The sequence below is a fragment of the Vanacampus margaritifer genome, chromosome 5 (genome assembly GCF_051991255.1).
Source record: "Vanacampus margaritifer isolate UIUO_Vmar chromosome 5, RoL_Vmar_1.0, whole genome shotgun sequence".
Classification (NCBI taxonomy): Eukaryota; Metazoa; Chordata; class Actinopteri; order Syngnathiformes; family Syngnathidae; genus Vanacampus; species Vanacampus margaritifer.
In genome coordinates, this window is record NC_135436.1 from 19,259,733 (window position 1) to 19,276,102 (window position 16,370).

At 37.6% G+C, this 16,370-nt stretch overlaps 1 protein-coding gene across 3 annotated transcripts in view; it reads right to left on the bottom strand.

The window, feature by feature from the left end:
- The window catches only part of LOC144052390 (galactosylgalactosylxylosylprotein 3-beta-glucuronosyltransferase 1), an 84,398-nt gene that overhangs the window by 53,753 nt on the left and 14,275 nt on the right, over positions 1–16,370 (bottom strand). The window contains exon 2 of one of the 3 annotated variants that reach the window (XM_077566399.1): positions 7,795–7,869. The exons of the other annotated variants lie outside the window; for them this stretch is intronic. The gene's annotated coding sequence lies outside the window, so the exon portion shown is untranslated. The remainder of the gene's footprint in view (positions 1–7,794; positions 7,870–16,370) is intronic. 3 annotated transcript variants of the gene reach the window in all.

Consider the following 16,370-nt stretch of genomic DNA (forward strand, 5'->3'; position numbering starts at 1 on the left):
AAGTCATGCAATTAATTACGATTAACATTTTAATCACCTGACGCCCAATTTTTTTTATCTTTCCTTCTTTAAAAAAAAAAAAAAAATTAATTCACTGCCATTGATGGCTAAAAATGTCGAAAATTAATTTGAACTATTTCTATTAGTTTAACATTTTTTCCACTTTATAGTAGAGTATGAAAACCTAGGATTTTTTTATGGTACATTTAGAACAGATATAAAATTTGCGATTAATCGTGAGTTAACTAGTGAAGCCATACAATTAATTACAATAAAACATTTAATTGCCTGTCGCTCCTAATTTTTTATATATCTTAATGAATTTATGGCAGGGAATGAGTTAAAAGATATCTAATCTTTAACATGAAGTGACTTGTGAAATTCTGCAATTTTTTTTAAATTGTAAAATACAACTTGACCCCACTCTCCACAAATATATGCATTATTATTATTATTATATATAAATATATATATATTACTGCTAAATTTTGACTTGGCCGAGTCTAGTCTGCGATTTGGTTAGCAAGCAGTCCTCCCCCAAAGTCAGCTGGGATAGGTTGAGAACAACGACCTCTCAGCAACACACATCGTAAGCACATGTAAATGCTCTGACACCCGAATGCTTCATTTAAATACACATTTTGAATATACATATTTTTGAAATGTCAAATGTGATTGGATTCAAAGTATGAATGATGAGAGTCATCACGGTGGCTCGAGCAGTAATGGTGACAAATAAACACATTGCTCCCCTCATCAATCACCGACAAGGTGCCCTTAAATAAAATAAGGAAAACAAAGTCAAAAATGATAAAGTGTTTTCCTCACTCTGCTATGAAGTCGACGTATTATTAATAGTGCTTCTCAGTGCATCATACATCTACTGACTGACCAGCACAATATATTATTACCAGTCACCAGTCTTGCTTGTCCTTTAAACAGTCACAGTCCTTTAATAAGGTTCGAGGGAACTTTATATATGAAGAATGAGATCTTAATTTCTGACCCAAATCACTGTTGAAGGCATGGCCATTATTGCTTGGCAGTAAAATAAGAAATGCTGTTTAGTATGAGCTCAAAGAGGCTAGGATGGAGTATTTTTAAGGTTAATTCATTCGAGACTACATCAATATGGACTATATAAAGAGATGATTTTGGAGCAAGGCTTTAAAATAAGCTCTGTGCTACTGCTCCCACACGATAGCACATTTGGAAAGGTAATCATCATTCATGGTGCTTGTGCAGGCTTTTGTAAGGCATCTGCATTATTTCTTTGCTTTATTGTTCCATTTCGTTTAGCGCCTGACTTCTATATTCCTTCTCCTCCCGTTTCATCCCACTTCTAACAAAGCCTTCTCTTTCCAGTCAGCCGCCTCTTCTCACCGTTCCAAATGCAAAAAAAAAGAAAGAAAAAAAAAGTGATTTACGTGGCCGCGGGCTCCCTGTGCCGCATCCATCCAAGTTTCAGCGCACACCTTTAAGTGCCAATTTTGGGCGGTTATTGAACCTGCTTGAAAGCACAAAGATCCATTTGTCATGCAATCCGTTGCTGGAGACAAAAAGTTCAGAGGTGTTTTATGGACTTTGGGTATAATAAGTGTCCATTCGGGCACCTATGGTCACGTTCAAGAAGTCTCTGTCCTTTTACGGCCAAGCTGGAACTTCTTGCAGCCATTTTTCAGCCCTCAGCCGGGTGTTTTGGAGGCTCATTTGTCAGTGAGGCCACCAGGCCCGAAGAGCTTGTCTGCTTCTGACGAATGGAGCGCGGTGCCTTGCTTCTTACACGGCCATCCATCAGCTTCTGTGCACGTACACCACAAAAGTCCCACAACTGTTGCTGGATGGACTGTAGATTCGAGAGCAGGTTCCTAATATGGCCGGAATGTGTCATGTCTGATTCTTTTCAAAAATGACAATTTGAAGCAATACTATGTAAAACTTACAGTAAGAGCTTAGAAATCATTTTTATGTCACACCTGATTGTACCAAGGTGAAGAGTGCTGCTCTTGTTGCCGTGGCAACTGTGGCCACTCTGGAGACGTGGACGATCCGGGAATATTGCAACATTAGCATTGGTGCTAATGCTACTATTAGCACGGTGCCTTAACGCCATATGGACAGTATAAAGAGACGACCATTCACACAATCACACTAAGTGACACTAAGTGGGAATTGAACCCACGCTGCCTGTACCAAAGTCAGGAAAATGGATCACTAAACCATCAGTGACTTCTATGTGGCTAGGTTTCAAACAAATGTAGATACCGGGCCGTCCAAAAAAAATATCCCCTAGTTGCGCGCTAATAGCTAAGTTAATTTTTAGAACGTCAACAAATACAATACAGTGAACCCCCGCAAGTTTGCATTTCTACATTACCGAATTCACCTTTTGTGCCATTTGATACCAACTTTGTGCCAAGGAAACAATTTGAAGTGATTTGAGGAGCTTCATTAATTTTTATTTTTTTATTTTTTATTTTTTGGAGAGCTCAGTATTGTTCATTTGGTAATTTTACTGATTTGACATGTCATCATCATTGCTCTCTTTTTTTTTATTTTTTTTTATATATATATATTTTTAATTAATTTTAATTTTGTATGTGGGTGAGGATGTGTATGTGCGTGTGTGCGTCCGTGCGTGTGAGTGTGTATTCATTAGTTCACCTAAAAGCCATTAAAAAATCCCATTCCGTTCACCTAAACCGAACACTTCCAGCCAGAGTCGTGAGGCCGTCAGGAGACCCGAGGAAGGACCAAAGAAAGGAAAGTGAAATCCAGCACCGACCAGACACCACCCACCAGGCCACCAACCAGAGTCCTTCACCAACCCCAGAAACATCTAAATTCCAACAAATCAGGGAGACCTCAAGAGACCAAAGGAGAGACTGAGGAAAGGAAGTTCAGAGGAGCTTCATTTAGACAAAGGTCGTCCATCTTTTCGCATCTAGCAGCAATTACAAAACCTTTTGGCGGGGCATCAATTACTGGATTTTCACTCTTTGTGGCAGCAGAGTTCATTCCGGATCCCCCATAAGTAGTGTATTCATATAAAGTTAGAGATATTTTTGCTTTAGTGTGAAATTTTAGGATCTAATCGAAATGCACTATACTGTATATCATTTGACAATTAAATGTTTCAGCAGTTTTTGTATAACTTGATGTTCTCTAACGAGAGACAATGAATCGACCAATACATCTCTCGGTTCAATCACACTGAATATTTAAACAGTCCTCTTCATCATTTGGCTTAGACAAAGAAGATGTCTAACAATTGATTAACATCACCATGCCGTCGTGAGGCTTAAAACAGGAAATAGAACATTTTCATGAGCGCAGGAGTGGCGGTGCACTGCATGTGCCTCCTTATTAAAACTCGCTTGTTTGTTCTGTCATGTAACAATGGCATCGACAAAGAAAGGGAATCTAGATTGGCAATTTAAAATGGGACACGGGGAGCTACTCTCAGGATGTTCCTGCAAAAAATGGCTTTATGTGCGGCAAAAGTGCGTCCTTGCGTGTCAGGTCTCCCACAGAGGTAGGCAGTCATTTACTTCAAACTCACACTGGGTTTATTCTTACACTTCTCACACTTACATGCAGATTGGCATGCGTATGCGCTTCTAAAAAGACGAGCAGAGAGGTCGACGCGATCACGTGACAACAAGTAAAAGTGTTGTGGGGTTCGTTACTACAGCCTGGGAAAAGTTGCGTGGGTTTGCGATGTTGACACTGAACAATTCGATCTCGGGAGATTGGCTACTTGAAAAGTAGATCTTGGGTCAAAAAAAAGAAAGAAAACCTTGGCAAACTATTTAGCTGCTCAGCTCCTTGTTAGAGAACAAAAAGTTGTGAAAAAGTACTGAAATATTAACTCATTCACTGCCATTGACGGCTATTGGCGTCAAAAATTCATTTGAACTATTTCTATTAGTTTAACATTTTTGCCACTTTTGTTAACAAGAGTATGAAAACCTAGAAAAAACATTTATTGTACATTTAGAACAGATATAAAATTTGTGATCAATTGTGAGTTAACTAGTGAAGTCATGCGATTAATTACGATGATAAATTTTAATGGCCTGATGCCCCTAATTTTTAATAATCTTTTCTTTAAAAAAAAAAAATATATATATTTTTTTAATAATCTTTTTTTTTTTTTATATAAAGGAAAGATTATTAAATATTAGGGGCGTCAGGCGATTACAATTTTCAATCGTAATTAATCATTTATTTTTAAATTGTTAAATTTTATATCTGTTCTAATACAATCAAAAAAAATCTAGGTTTTCATACTCTTGTTAACAAAAGTGGTAAAAAATGTTAAACTAATAGAAATAGTTCAAATGAATTTTTGAAAATGTATGATTAATCGTGAGGTAACTATGGAAGTCATGCGATTAATTAATGTTAAAAATTTTAAATCGCCTGACGCGATTTAAAAAAGAAAAGATTATTAAAAATTAGGGAGCGTCGGGTGATTACATTTTTTAATAGTAATTAATTGCATGACTTTATGAAATAACTCACAATTAATCACAAATTTTATATCTGTTCTAAATGTACAATACTTTTTTTTAAATAGGTTTTCATACTCTTGTTAACAAAAGTGTGTGTGTGTGTGTGTGTGGGGGGGGGGGGGGGGGGGGGGTTAACTAATAGAAATAGTTCAAATGAATATTTGACATCTATAACCGTCAATGGCAGTGAATGAGTTAAACAATTGGACATACGCATTCGGGAGTTAGTAAGTTCACCTCAAAAGCTTTGAGTGATATTTCGTATTTATCCAGAAATTTCCCCCTGAAGCTACGAAACTTCTTATTCGTAGTGTATATTGTTGGGAAGGCTGCCATTTGGTGCTATTGACTAAGCTCAAACTGTAGTAGATATTTACAGTTGACTAACATTTTTAGTGCATTTCTTGAGAGCCCGCAGACAAAAAGTCTGCACGTTATCTAAGCGAGGCATCTATGTGTGCGCGCTAGCCTGTCAGCTAAGACACATCGTGGTGTTTTATTTGCTGCAGTGAATGACAAGTGAGGTATATAAAAATAAAAAAATTCTCCAGAGGCTCGATCGTTCCCCACTTTTACGTCAAGACTCCTTGTTAATAAGAGCATTGTTTGTCCTCTGGAAGCCGTGATGATGACAGTTATCGATTTTCTCAGGGAGCTACAGAAAACACTAAGCCCCCCCCCCCCCCCCTTCCATGAAACCTAGTGACACCCCTGACTTCATACATACACATTCAACAAGTCCATTCATACTGTATCTATACCTAACCTCTTCCCACTATTTTATTTTAACACTGAAAACTCAAATATTGAACAGATCTGTATCATTAGTTCTGATCTGTATGTTCAGAAGAACGAATTAACAATTTATTTTTAGTTTATCTTCATTTTCTCTTTTTAAACCCAAAGCCATGCGGTTCTGCCTTTTGGTTTGATGTTTTTTGTGTTTTTTTTTTTCAAGCTGCTATCGTCAAGGACACAGCTTTGAAAATGGCCTCGATATTCGGGGAAAATGTGCCTCTTGTTAACTGTATTGTGTGACATCAGCATTCTTCAGACAGAATCAAAGGATTAACTCTGCATGTGTTTCACTTTGAATTCGGATTGGTTTGATCTTTTGACATGTAGAAGGTGACAGCATTAAAGAATTAAATCTGCATGTGGTTTATACAATAATGCCGGTAACGTGTTAGAAAGTAATGTGCTACACTAATGCACCAATTTTTATTTTTTTTTACAGTAACAACTTTATCTAAGTGTTTTGATATTTGCTGTTTTTACCAAGTGAGTATATATAAAAAAAAAAAATCAAGACTACATAAATTGCATACAATACAATGAGTGCATACTTAATAAAAAAAAAGATTAAAAGGGCTCTTTATGCTTTATATACAAATTCAGTGTGTTCTCTTTGCTTTCATCAATGCCATTTGCAGTCTTGCTTAGCAAAAAAGTGCAACGACACAGGTCGGGGCTTGAGTGTGAGTTGGATTATTTAAAACAAATGGAATGCATTTCATCTACCTATTAAAAACTATTGTGAAAATGTTATCATTTTCTCAACTTGTTATTCATAAACTTTTGTGCAGGGGATTTGCCTGAATGCCACTCAATTCCAAACTCGGCATGCTTTATTTGGGATTTCATGCATCTTATTAGCTGTGTATTCCACCTCCAATGGCATTAGATAGCATCTTGTCCTCTATCTCCCCAATGAGGCAGAGGAATCGACACGATCCATCTAGGTTGTGTGACATTGAATTCACCTACAGGCGTAGGTTCATCTCCAGATTAGCTTTGCTATCACAGGAGCTTTTGGATCCTATCGCTACCCCCCCCCCCCACCCCCAACCCCTTTGTTTCCCCTACACTTAACAGCAATAGTGTGACCCCTTAGACTGTTTAGTATCAGCTTTGCCTCTGACAAGGTGAGAAACCACCTGCATGTTAACAAATGGCTTCCAACTGGTAGCGCGGTGATGCAGTGGATGCTCTGTAACAGCTGTGTCCCGAACCCAAGCACAACGCCTTTAGGCGGAAGTGACACATGTGACAGATGGAGTCAGACTAGGAAGCATCTTAAGGTCTGCAAGAACATGTCTGCTTTTCAATGCATGGAATTATTGCAGAACGTACGAAATGCTACCACCATGACTTGTTCCGGTTTGATCAAAGTAGGACAACTTTATTTGGGCTTGTTTTATGAAATTCTCATGTTCGGAAGGAAAGGCGAACAAGATTTCTTTAATTACAGTGATTTGTTTTTATTAATATGAACTAGAGATGGGACGTTTGACACTGAGACTCCGGAGCATGTGTCAGCCGAGTGAGACAGACTGCTCATCGTTTATGCGCGCTAATGACATACCGGAAATTACGTAACTGATTCAAACCTTTTGGCGGGGTGTCAGGCGCACAATTCCCTCATGTAGACATTTGCTTCACTTTATGTTCACCTGGAAAAGTTAGTTATTCGGTATGTTTCCAACAAAAGTACTCCCACAATGATGCATTTAAAGTTTCCAATTATGCCTTATTTTTAAATCGTGTGTAGAACAGGCTTGACCCAAGTATTTTCCACCGAGTTGCTATAAGCGCTTCTCCAAGACCCTCAGTCACATCTCCCAAAGACTGATGTTGAAATACTTGTCATCTGGCTTCACAGCGCACTTGTGTCATATCCAAATCATGTTTGTAAAAATCGAATGAGTAACAGGACATCACATTGAACCATAGTACTGGTACAGTGTCAAAATATTGCAACACTTCCATGTGTACCTGATGATCATTAGACAGACACAAATGTAAGACTGAATGTACTGGTTTTATGTTGGAATATAAATCAATCAGGCGAATCACTTTAAAGATTATAGCTGCTATGACTCCAGCTGACCACCAGATGTCACCGGTACGATCTATCTTGTGGGGCTTTGAAACTTCGACTCTTTTTCCAAATCAATCAGCCGAAAGCCTCAAAAGCTTCACAAGGCTTCATTGTCCCATCTCTAGGAATTATTGCAGAACATACGAAATGCTACCACCATGACTTGTTCTGGTTTGATCAAAGTAGGACAACTTTACTTGGGCTTGTTTTATGAAATTCTCAGGTTCGGAAGGATAGGCGAACAAGATTTCTTTAATTACAATGATTTGTTTTTATTAATATGAACCCACAGCAAGCAGTAGATATCGCTAGATCACAGTGTCAATATGCAAATCCCTACGATACACTACTCTAACACACAATGCCGACGCGTAGTTAACATTCAGTTTCTCTTACCGTCGACACGGGCGGAGAGCCAAACACCCCGGCAGATCAGCGTCAGCAGGCTGGTAAAATTCCACTCACAGGGCTCTACAATAATAATAAAAAAAACTACAAATTTAATATTATTCCTTTAAAAATATGCAGTAGTTAACTTCTCTTACACTCGATTAACAAGTTAGGAAATAAGTTAAAAATACTGTCGATGTGGAGAGCACCTTTGCATTACAGTATACCTGTGTTCGTTCATTCATTCATTCATTTGTGTATTTATTATTTTATCTTACTTTGAAACTGACTGAAACTGAACCTCGTGTTGCTATTACTTCCAAATGTGATATTTTTTTTTTTTTTAATTATCTTACCCAGCATCTTTGAAAAGAATCTGTTCAATGCTAGAGGTTCCACCGTAGACAACGTTTACATATTTGATTAAACAACTCGCTAAGGCTACATGCTGTGTGTGCTAAACTCCACCATAGTCAAATATTTGGTCTCCCCATCAGGAATTTTTTAAAAAAAAAATTAATAAAAGGAACATTTCTCCTGTCTTTCAGTGTCACAGTTAAGTCACAGCAGCATGAACAATATAAGATTGAGTTTCACCTTAGCTCACCGCTTGCTTTAGTATAATTTTAGATTGCAATAGAACTAACTACATCTGGCATAATCTGCCTTTAGGCAAGAACACCAGTTACTGTCATTTGGAATGATATTGGACTGATATGAACTGTTTATATTTGTTTCTCTGGCTTCGTGACATCTTTACCAGTAGCTGATACGATCTTCGCTGTCTTGCAATCCTTTGCTTGAGAAGATGAGCTATTTGACCTATTTCTGTGTGTGACTGTGACGGAATTAAATGTTTCCTGCTTGTTCTTTAGGAGGATTGATGTGATGTTCTTTTATAAATATGATTCAAAGGGATTTGAACTTTTTTGCTTGATCTCCTTCTTGAAGATAGTGAGATAAATAGATCGATACCTAGTTCATTGTATTGTTAATGAGGGAGGCATGAACAAAGAAAGGGTCAAATTTGGCCCCTATAAATTCTGCTACTCAAATAACAAAGACCTTTTTTTTTTCAGCAGTGATTTTGTCCCTGTGTTCTTGTTTCCATTGGCCAAAGTGTGTTTGTACATTCAAAATCCAGTTCTAAAATGCAACAAATAAAACAAAAAAATTATATTGTTCAATATAGCTGTGTATTTGATTGATTATTTTCTTAAATTCTAAATAGTTTTCTGACAGTTTTTGTTATTCAGATTTTTCGAAATGATATCCCTAAATCCCAAAGGGTCAAATTTCGCCCCAATCCTAAATTAGGGAATAAAGGGTTAAAATTGAAAAAACATATATTTTGGTGTTCAGTGAATTTATAGCAGTCATTTAATGTATAATTCATCATTTTTCAAAGAAGAAAAGGGTTCTTGGGGTCTCCAGGGTTAAATTCATCTTTTATTTCCACTTGGCATTACAGACAATATTTTCTTATTGTCGGCAGGAAACAAAAACAAATAACCTGAGAAAAGATTCAATAAGGTCGGTAGTGCAATTATTGCTGCCAAAAAAGAAAAAAATCGTCTCTTCTAAACCTGTAAATCCTCAAGCAAGGACGTCGGATGTATTCAATACTTCAATGTGACTTTGAACAATTAAATGAATAAAAGTGGGAATCTGTGACAGGCACATAAAGCACCGTAGTAATGATCACCTATGTGAATTTTGTGCAGAAGGCATCAGTGAACGCGCCGCTCACACATCATCACCGCGAAACACAAAAGAGCAACCGAACGCCACCTGCAGAACGGCTAACAAAAAACTGAGACATGCTTTGTCGCTATTGTCTCATATCTTTTGTCTTCTTCTATTCTTTTTACACACACTTTTCCTGGCTTTTCTCACAATTTAACAAGCGTTTGTGAGTTCCTGACAGTGAGAACACCTCATTCGTGTTTGCGATGAAGTCACAAATGCTACCATCAGATATATTTTGCGGCAAAATACATAAAAGTTGAAGTTCTGCATGGCAATTGATCATGAGCCACACAGCCTCAAATCCATATCCATTATCATGGCATGCATGCTTTTCATTTGCACTGCGGCGTAGTTAGATCCGTATTGATTTTTCTCCCATTACCAACCCCCCACCTTCCCTTTTTGACATGCTGTAATAAACCTTTTCGCCATTTTGCCATTGATTTCTGCATGTTAAAAAAAGCCATTATCTATCGCTGTGGGTCATCCCATCACATTAAAATGACAACAGCTGTCAATATCTGTCTTGTTATGATTTATTTTGTCACTAAAAATCAAAAACTCAAAGTAGAACACGATCCCTGATGTTTTTCCACCTCTGATTGATTTTATTTCCACGAGATCCGTCATATAGGTCTTTGGGATAGGAAATGTTTTTCATTATTAACTGTGTCACACGTGCAACCCCGGTAATGTGGTGGGTACTTCTCGCGGTCAAGAGGTTCTGGGTTTGAGTCTTGGCTCAGACCCTCAAAATTGGACTCAAAACTCAGACTAAACCAATTTTGATTCCTCTGTGTAAAGGTAATTGTTTTTAAATTGTTTTCTTGTTTTAAACCTGTGTACAGTTTAAAATCTTCAGTGAACCCATTAGGCATGTTTTTTTCAAATGTGGGCGGAAAGTCTAGATTCAAACCTTAACCTCAGCACTGCGAGGCAATCATGTTAACCACATGTACACCGATCTCCCGGATAAAACCAAATAAATAAATGAAATCAGTCATTAAATACCCATCTTCTTTGAATGCAAATTCCTGGTTGTACTAGAGAGAGCCTAAACTATTTTTTAAATTAGGAATTCAATGATAAAGTTAAAATTTCATTAATTGAATTCGCAGTTAAAAAAAAAAATAATACAGCTGGGATTAAGTTTAATCAATTTCCGAGGCCACATGCAGAGAATGCCAGAGAGTCACTGCAGCAAGAGGTTTGATTGACTTAAAATGAATGTCTGGAGAGCTTAAAATGCATGGCAGACGTTCCTTACACTCGGTTACAATTAGTAAAGCATACATTTGGATGAAAGTAATAAACTAAAAAAATTAAATGAAGTGAAATAAGACGGTTGCATTAGTGTGCACATGATAAAACGAACTTTACTGAAGCACCTTTTGTTTTAATATAAATATATAATAAAATGAAAGGGAAATCGCACCCTTTTGTTAACCAAGACTCACACAAGAAACTACTCTACATTTTGGAACATAAGGAAATAAAGGGAGAAGATTTACATCTGTGAAGCATTATGTGATGAGACTTTGACGTCTCATGTGTACACACCAAAGAAAGAAAAAAATGGAAATATAGTGTTATGGTTAAGGTAGGTTGTTCACGCTTTACTGTAGACAAAGTGCTTTTTACTGTAGAAAACTACAACAACAACAAAATTACAACAAATTCAACGAAGCATTTAGAGTAGCAGCGCGGCATAGCTTAAAAAGTTTTAACAGGTTGTGTGAGGCAGAGTTGCAACCAATGCAGGAGCTGCCTGAATTTTGTAGTCATATTTCTAAACAATAAAAGTTTTGCCATTAGAGCGTTAACAGTAAAATATGTCAAAGTGGTTACATTTTGTATTGTATAAAATGTATTTATGGTAAGTGAAGTCTGGAAAGACCTTTAAAAATGTTTTTAAATAAAAACAAGCAAGTCATTTATGTTCAGTTAAATCCAGAAAGGCTCTTTTATATAACAGCAACTATTTAGGTTAAATCAAAAAGGCTGTCTTTATTTTATTTATAATAAAAAATTAATTTACTTTTAAAATGCACTTCTAATAAAATATTGACAAAACCAGTTGTCATGTTTATGTTAAGCGGAATTGTCGTCGAGATTAATAAAGCCACTTGTCATCTAACTTAGTTACTTTTAAAACCAATTAGTAATTAAGTAATCAGTGAGGTAATTCAATTACTTTTTCATGATAACTGTGGCAACTCTACTGTAACATGCAAATGTTGACTTTTTGCCTGACCAGTAACAACAGTAGATATGTCTAGGATGCCAAATTTGTTCTACTATTACACAGAAATGTCATACATTACAGTAGTAAAAAAAAATGTGACAGTATGACAGTCATCTTACTAGTGCACCCTAGTTGAGGACAAAGAGTATACTAGTACAAAGGCCTCCAGATGGATATCGAATGGAAGCTCCACTGGCTTTGCATAATTTTAGGTTATTTGATCGATAGCGCTGCTGGAACAGTAATAGTAATAAAACTTTTTTTTTTTTTTTAACAATACAGACAATAAGACTAGGCAATGATCCAAGGACACCAGCGGCCATAATTGACCAGTGTCATTAATGCAAGTGCTTTCATCAAGATCACTTCTCTGACCACATTATTCCAGGAGGCTGCCTTCAACGAAGCTTGACTTGATTGAAGATGTGGCTTACATAGTAATTGCAAAGCAGTTCATATTCCATAGCGAGAATTGGAGTGGGTGAAAAGGAGACGCGGCTATTCTTGGCCAAAAGTCCAGCTTGTTGACTCTTCTCTCGAAACGTCAAGCGTGTCCACGCAGACGCACGTCTACATGTGCCCCTCTGGCATGATTCCTCCCCTAGTGAATCGATTCAGCCTCTGTTTATCTCATTAGTTTGTAGTGTGTAATCAATGACACAAGGGCATTTGTTTTGTGCCTGCAACGCGCCGCGCATTAGCGTGCAGCTTGCAGTCGGAACATCGCGCGGTCTACAGTTATCTTCGGCAGTGAGGCTGCACGCTCGGCTGAATGTCAATGAACCGAGCCTCTTGGCGTCGGTTCAGACGATCCCGTCGCAACGTCCAATGCAGCCAGGCACACTTCATAGTAACAAATAACTTCTAAAATCAATGAACTCCAGCTCGAGCAGGAGTAAATAATCAGATGTTCAATGTTTGCAAGTGCCACTTCCTAATGTCTTCCCAAATTGTTATCCATTCCCCAAGCCTATACAATGGAATAAACAATACATTTGATCACAATCGCACTTGATTGCCACTAGATAAGCGCTCCAGCGAGTCACATCAGTACCACGGATGGCAAATGTTAAAGCCCAAACACACAAAGAGACGCACACACACACACACATGAGCGTGCCTCAGGCCAAGCAGCAAATATTGTAGTTGCCAAATTCACAGAGCCACTTTGATCCATGTGCAGCGCTTCACACGCACCCCCACATCACAGAGAGACGTCACCAGACAGCACAAATGATGATCACCGGTGCTAAAAAAAAATACCCACGGTGCATTGCATGGATTGGAATTTTAGCTGCTAACAACATTTACATATTTTTCTTTTTAAAGAAGTATTTCTCGAAAACGTGTGCTTTACGAGAATCTGTCAGGCTCTAAGAAAAACCACAGATACTGTATAGAGAACTGTATAGAGCCGGGATTTCAACCCATAACATCAGAACAGTTGTAACCACTGCCATAATGAATACACAAATGAAAACATTACAATAATATTGAATTTATACTTTTGAGATTCTTCTGCCTAGATTTAGTCATAACTGTTTTAATTTACTTATTTCCTCAGTAGAAATTGTATCTGTGGATGTGTCTTTGTAAGTGCTGTCACAATTTCTGCTCATGTCATCATGTCGAAAGGACCTCGTCTGTTTCCACATCAATGGGCCAGTATCTGCGGTTGAACTCAATGTGTATTGGATGATACGCTGTAAAAGTGTAAAAAGTCTTATCTACTTCCGGCTGTCGTCGTGTGTATTGAACTCATGGCTGGGGGCTGTTTTCTGAGGTATTTTCAAGATAGTATAAGAATGCTGGGAGTCCGCTGAAAAAGACACACTTGCGAAAGGACTGCAGCCATTTGTCTGTAAACTTGCTCGTGTCCAGAATATTCTGTAAAATAAATCCTTCGAAGGACCTTTTCACCGATCTCCAGTCTGTATTCAGAAAATCAACATTCTCTCAACCCGAACAACAACGAACACGCGCAAGACAAAGATAGTCTTCTAACAATACTTATCGTGGTGTCACTCAATACCACCATATTTGATTATATTCTGCAGGTGTATCAAATATTGTAACCGGTGACCAAGAAAGAGCCAATGTTGTGCACTGAATTGTATTCTTACCCCATTGTGAGTTGGAGACACTGAAATCCAGTGATACATTTTTTCAGCCTGCATTTCCAGGCTACTATGCTTCTAGTCTAATAATTGTCTTAGAGGCACCAAATGATCATAATGTCAGCCTTCATATCTACAGTCAGAAAAATACGTTTAATAGTTATACGCTAAAGGGCATTGTTGGAATGAAGGATTCTTACCATTTGCGTGTTCATGCCGTTGATTAATAAAACATACCATGAGATCAGTGAATTCACGCATTTTCTTTACATTTATTCACAAAATCGTGGACAGGAGAAGTAGCAGCCACCCGCGCCATTTTGGATTCTCAACTGTAAAGTTTCCCCGCCCCGCCTGTGGGTAATATTCCCTTTGTCCTAAAACGTTACCTCCCAGAGTCACATGACTACGCCCCCATTTGTCACAATGTCTCAATACATTTGGTCAACCATGCTCCTCCCATCTGTCCTGTAGGAGAATCAACACCCTTTAAACATTTGAATTGTCACACAAAACTATACTGAGTAAATCAAAGCAATTTTGTCCAATTCTAAATAGTTATAACTAAATCAAAACAATTGAAACAGAATATTTCCTTCAGCATCAATAAGACGGACTTACTTATTCGAATTGTAGTGGCTATAAGGAAGTTTTCCAACTTTATTTTACTTTTTGATTTTGCTAATGGGCTCACCTTAGATTAAGTCTTGAAACTTTGTCCAATCATAAAAGCGTGCATGGTATATGACTAAATGGATTAATGCTAACACTGGATGCTAATGCTAGCATAACATGAGAGGTGTCCTGGCTGGTCCATCAGTGTTATGGACCACTATGACAGGATTTTCAATACAAATGTTCTTTTTTCAGAACGATGCCAGTACGAGTACTCAATTCTTACCAATCACCGATATCACTAATACTTTTGATGCATAAAATAAAATAAAAAAAGAAGCACAGATAATTTTAAAGAAATACCTATATATCCCAATATAGCATTTTCCTTAAAGTTGAAATGAATGCCAATTTTCTATCATCACAAAATAAATATATTGTATAGAACACGGGAAAAAATACATTTAGATAAATAAACAAAAATACATTTAAATAAATAAACAAGCAAACAAATAAATAAAATGAAACTAATGGTCACAAAAAGTCTCAATCAAAATATGTGGTTGTATATTGTCAGACGCGTGTGCCTTTAGTTTCTAATCATCGGACAGCCGCGACATACCAGTAGTCAATTTTTACCACCATTGCGAGTACCAATATCTTGAAATCAGGCCGCGCAACGGCCCAATACAAAACCTGGTTTCAATACTCTCCCATCCTTAATAACAGCTGGTCTTTGGTCACTATGCAAATGGCAAAGATGCCATTACAAGCATTAATTCCTCTTTTTTTATATTATATTGTCAAATGATTGCATAGTCTAGCTTCATGTGACAATATAATTGAAATGAGGACACAGTCAAAGCTCCCTAGCATATTACTCCTTCATACGAAATGAATCTGAGAAAGTTGCAGCCCTTTTTAATTGGATTTTTCCTTTTCATGTTATTTTTCACAGTGAAGCAAATGGACACAGACGGATGGGTTAGTTTCGCTTTGCGGTGATTTTTTGGGGGGAGCAACCAAGTTGACGCTTGAAACAAACTGAGACAAATGTGTTGTGCAGCCTACATCAACCGTGTCACCTTGTCCGTGTTGGATTTTATAAAAAAAAAAAAAAGACGCACATGACCTGATCCAACAACAAAAAAAAAACCTCCCCTCTGGATTGCAGTGGGAGTTTGTCGAATACAATTTTCCACATGAACAGAAAATCCAGGGAGGAAAAAACAGACAAGGCAGGCATTCTGTCCACATTTTAATGATGTATTCGCAGAGCTTGTTGGCGTTCACCGAGGGAACAGGTGACACATATGTATTTGTGTGACTCACAGATGTGACACTTGAGCGTGTGAGGTAATTGTCGCCTAGCGCACATGAAATGCCATGCAAGCAATATCAAAAACAATCACGCTGACACTGACACTGGCTGGCAGTTCAGCCATGCACACACCATTTTTTTCTACATTAAATTCAACCTTTTTTTTCACTGTCACGGCCATAGTTAGCAGAGAGGTTGCCATGTTACTACTATTATTATGATTTTGCCCTCACCCAGGAATCAAAATGGTGCAGTCCCACCCTCACATTCACTTCTTCCAGCATCCATGACACACTGAATTTGTCTGAGCACCAGTTTAACTCATTCAATGCCAGCCCAGTTAAATTTGGATTTTTGACGTCTATAGCCGTCACTGGCACTGAATGAGCCACATATATTGCCTGTTGAGCACCGCCATGAATCAGTAAATAGTCCTTCTGAATACAATTTTGTAGTATTTGTATTTTACTCTAAACAGAGTCTATTTGGTCCCACTCTGCAATTTGCACTTGGAAAAGGATAAATTATTCAGTTT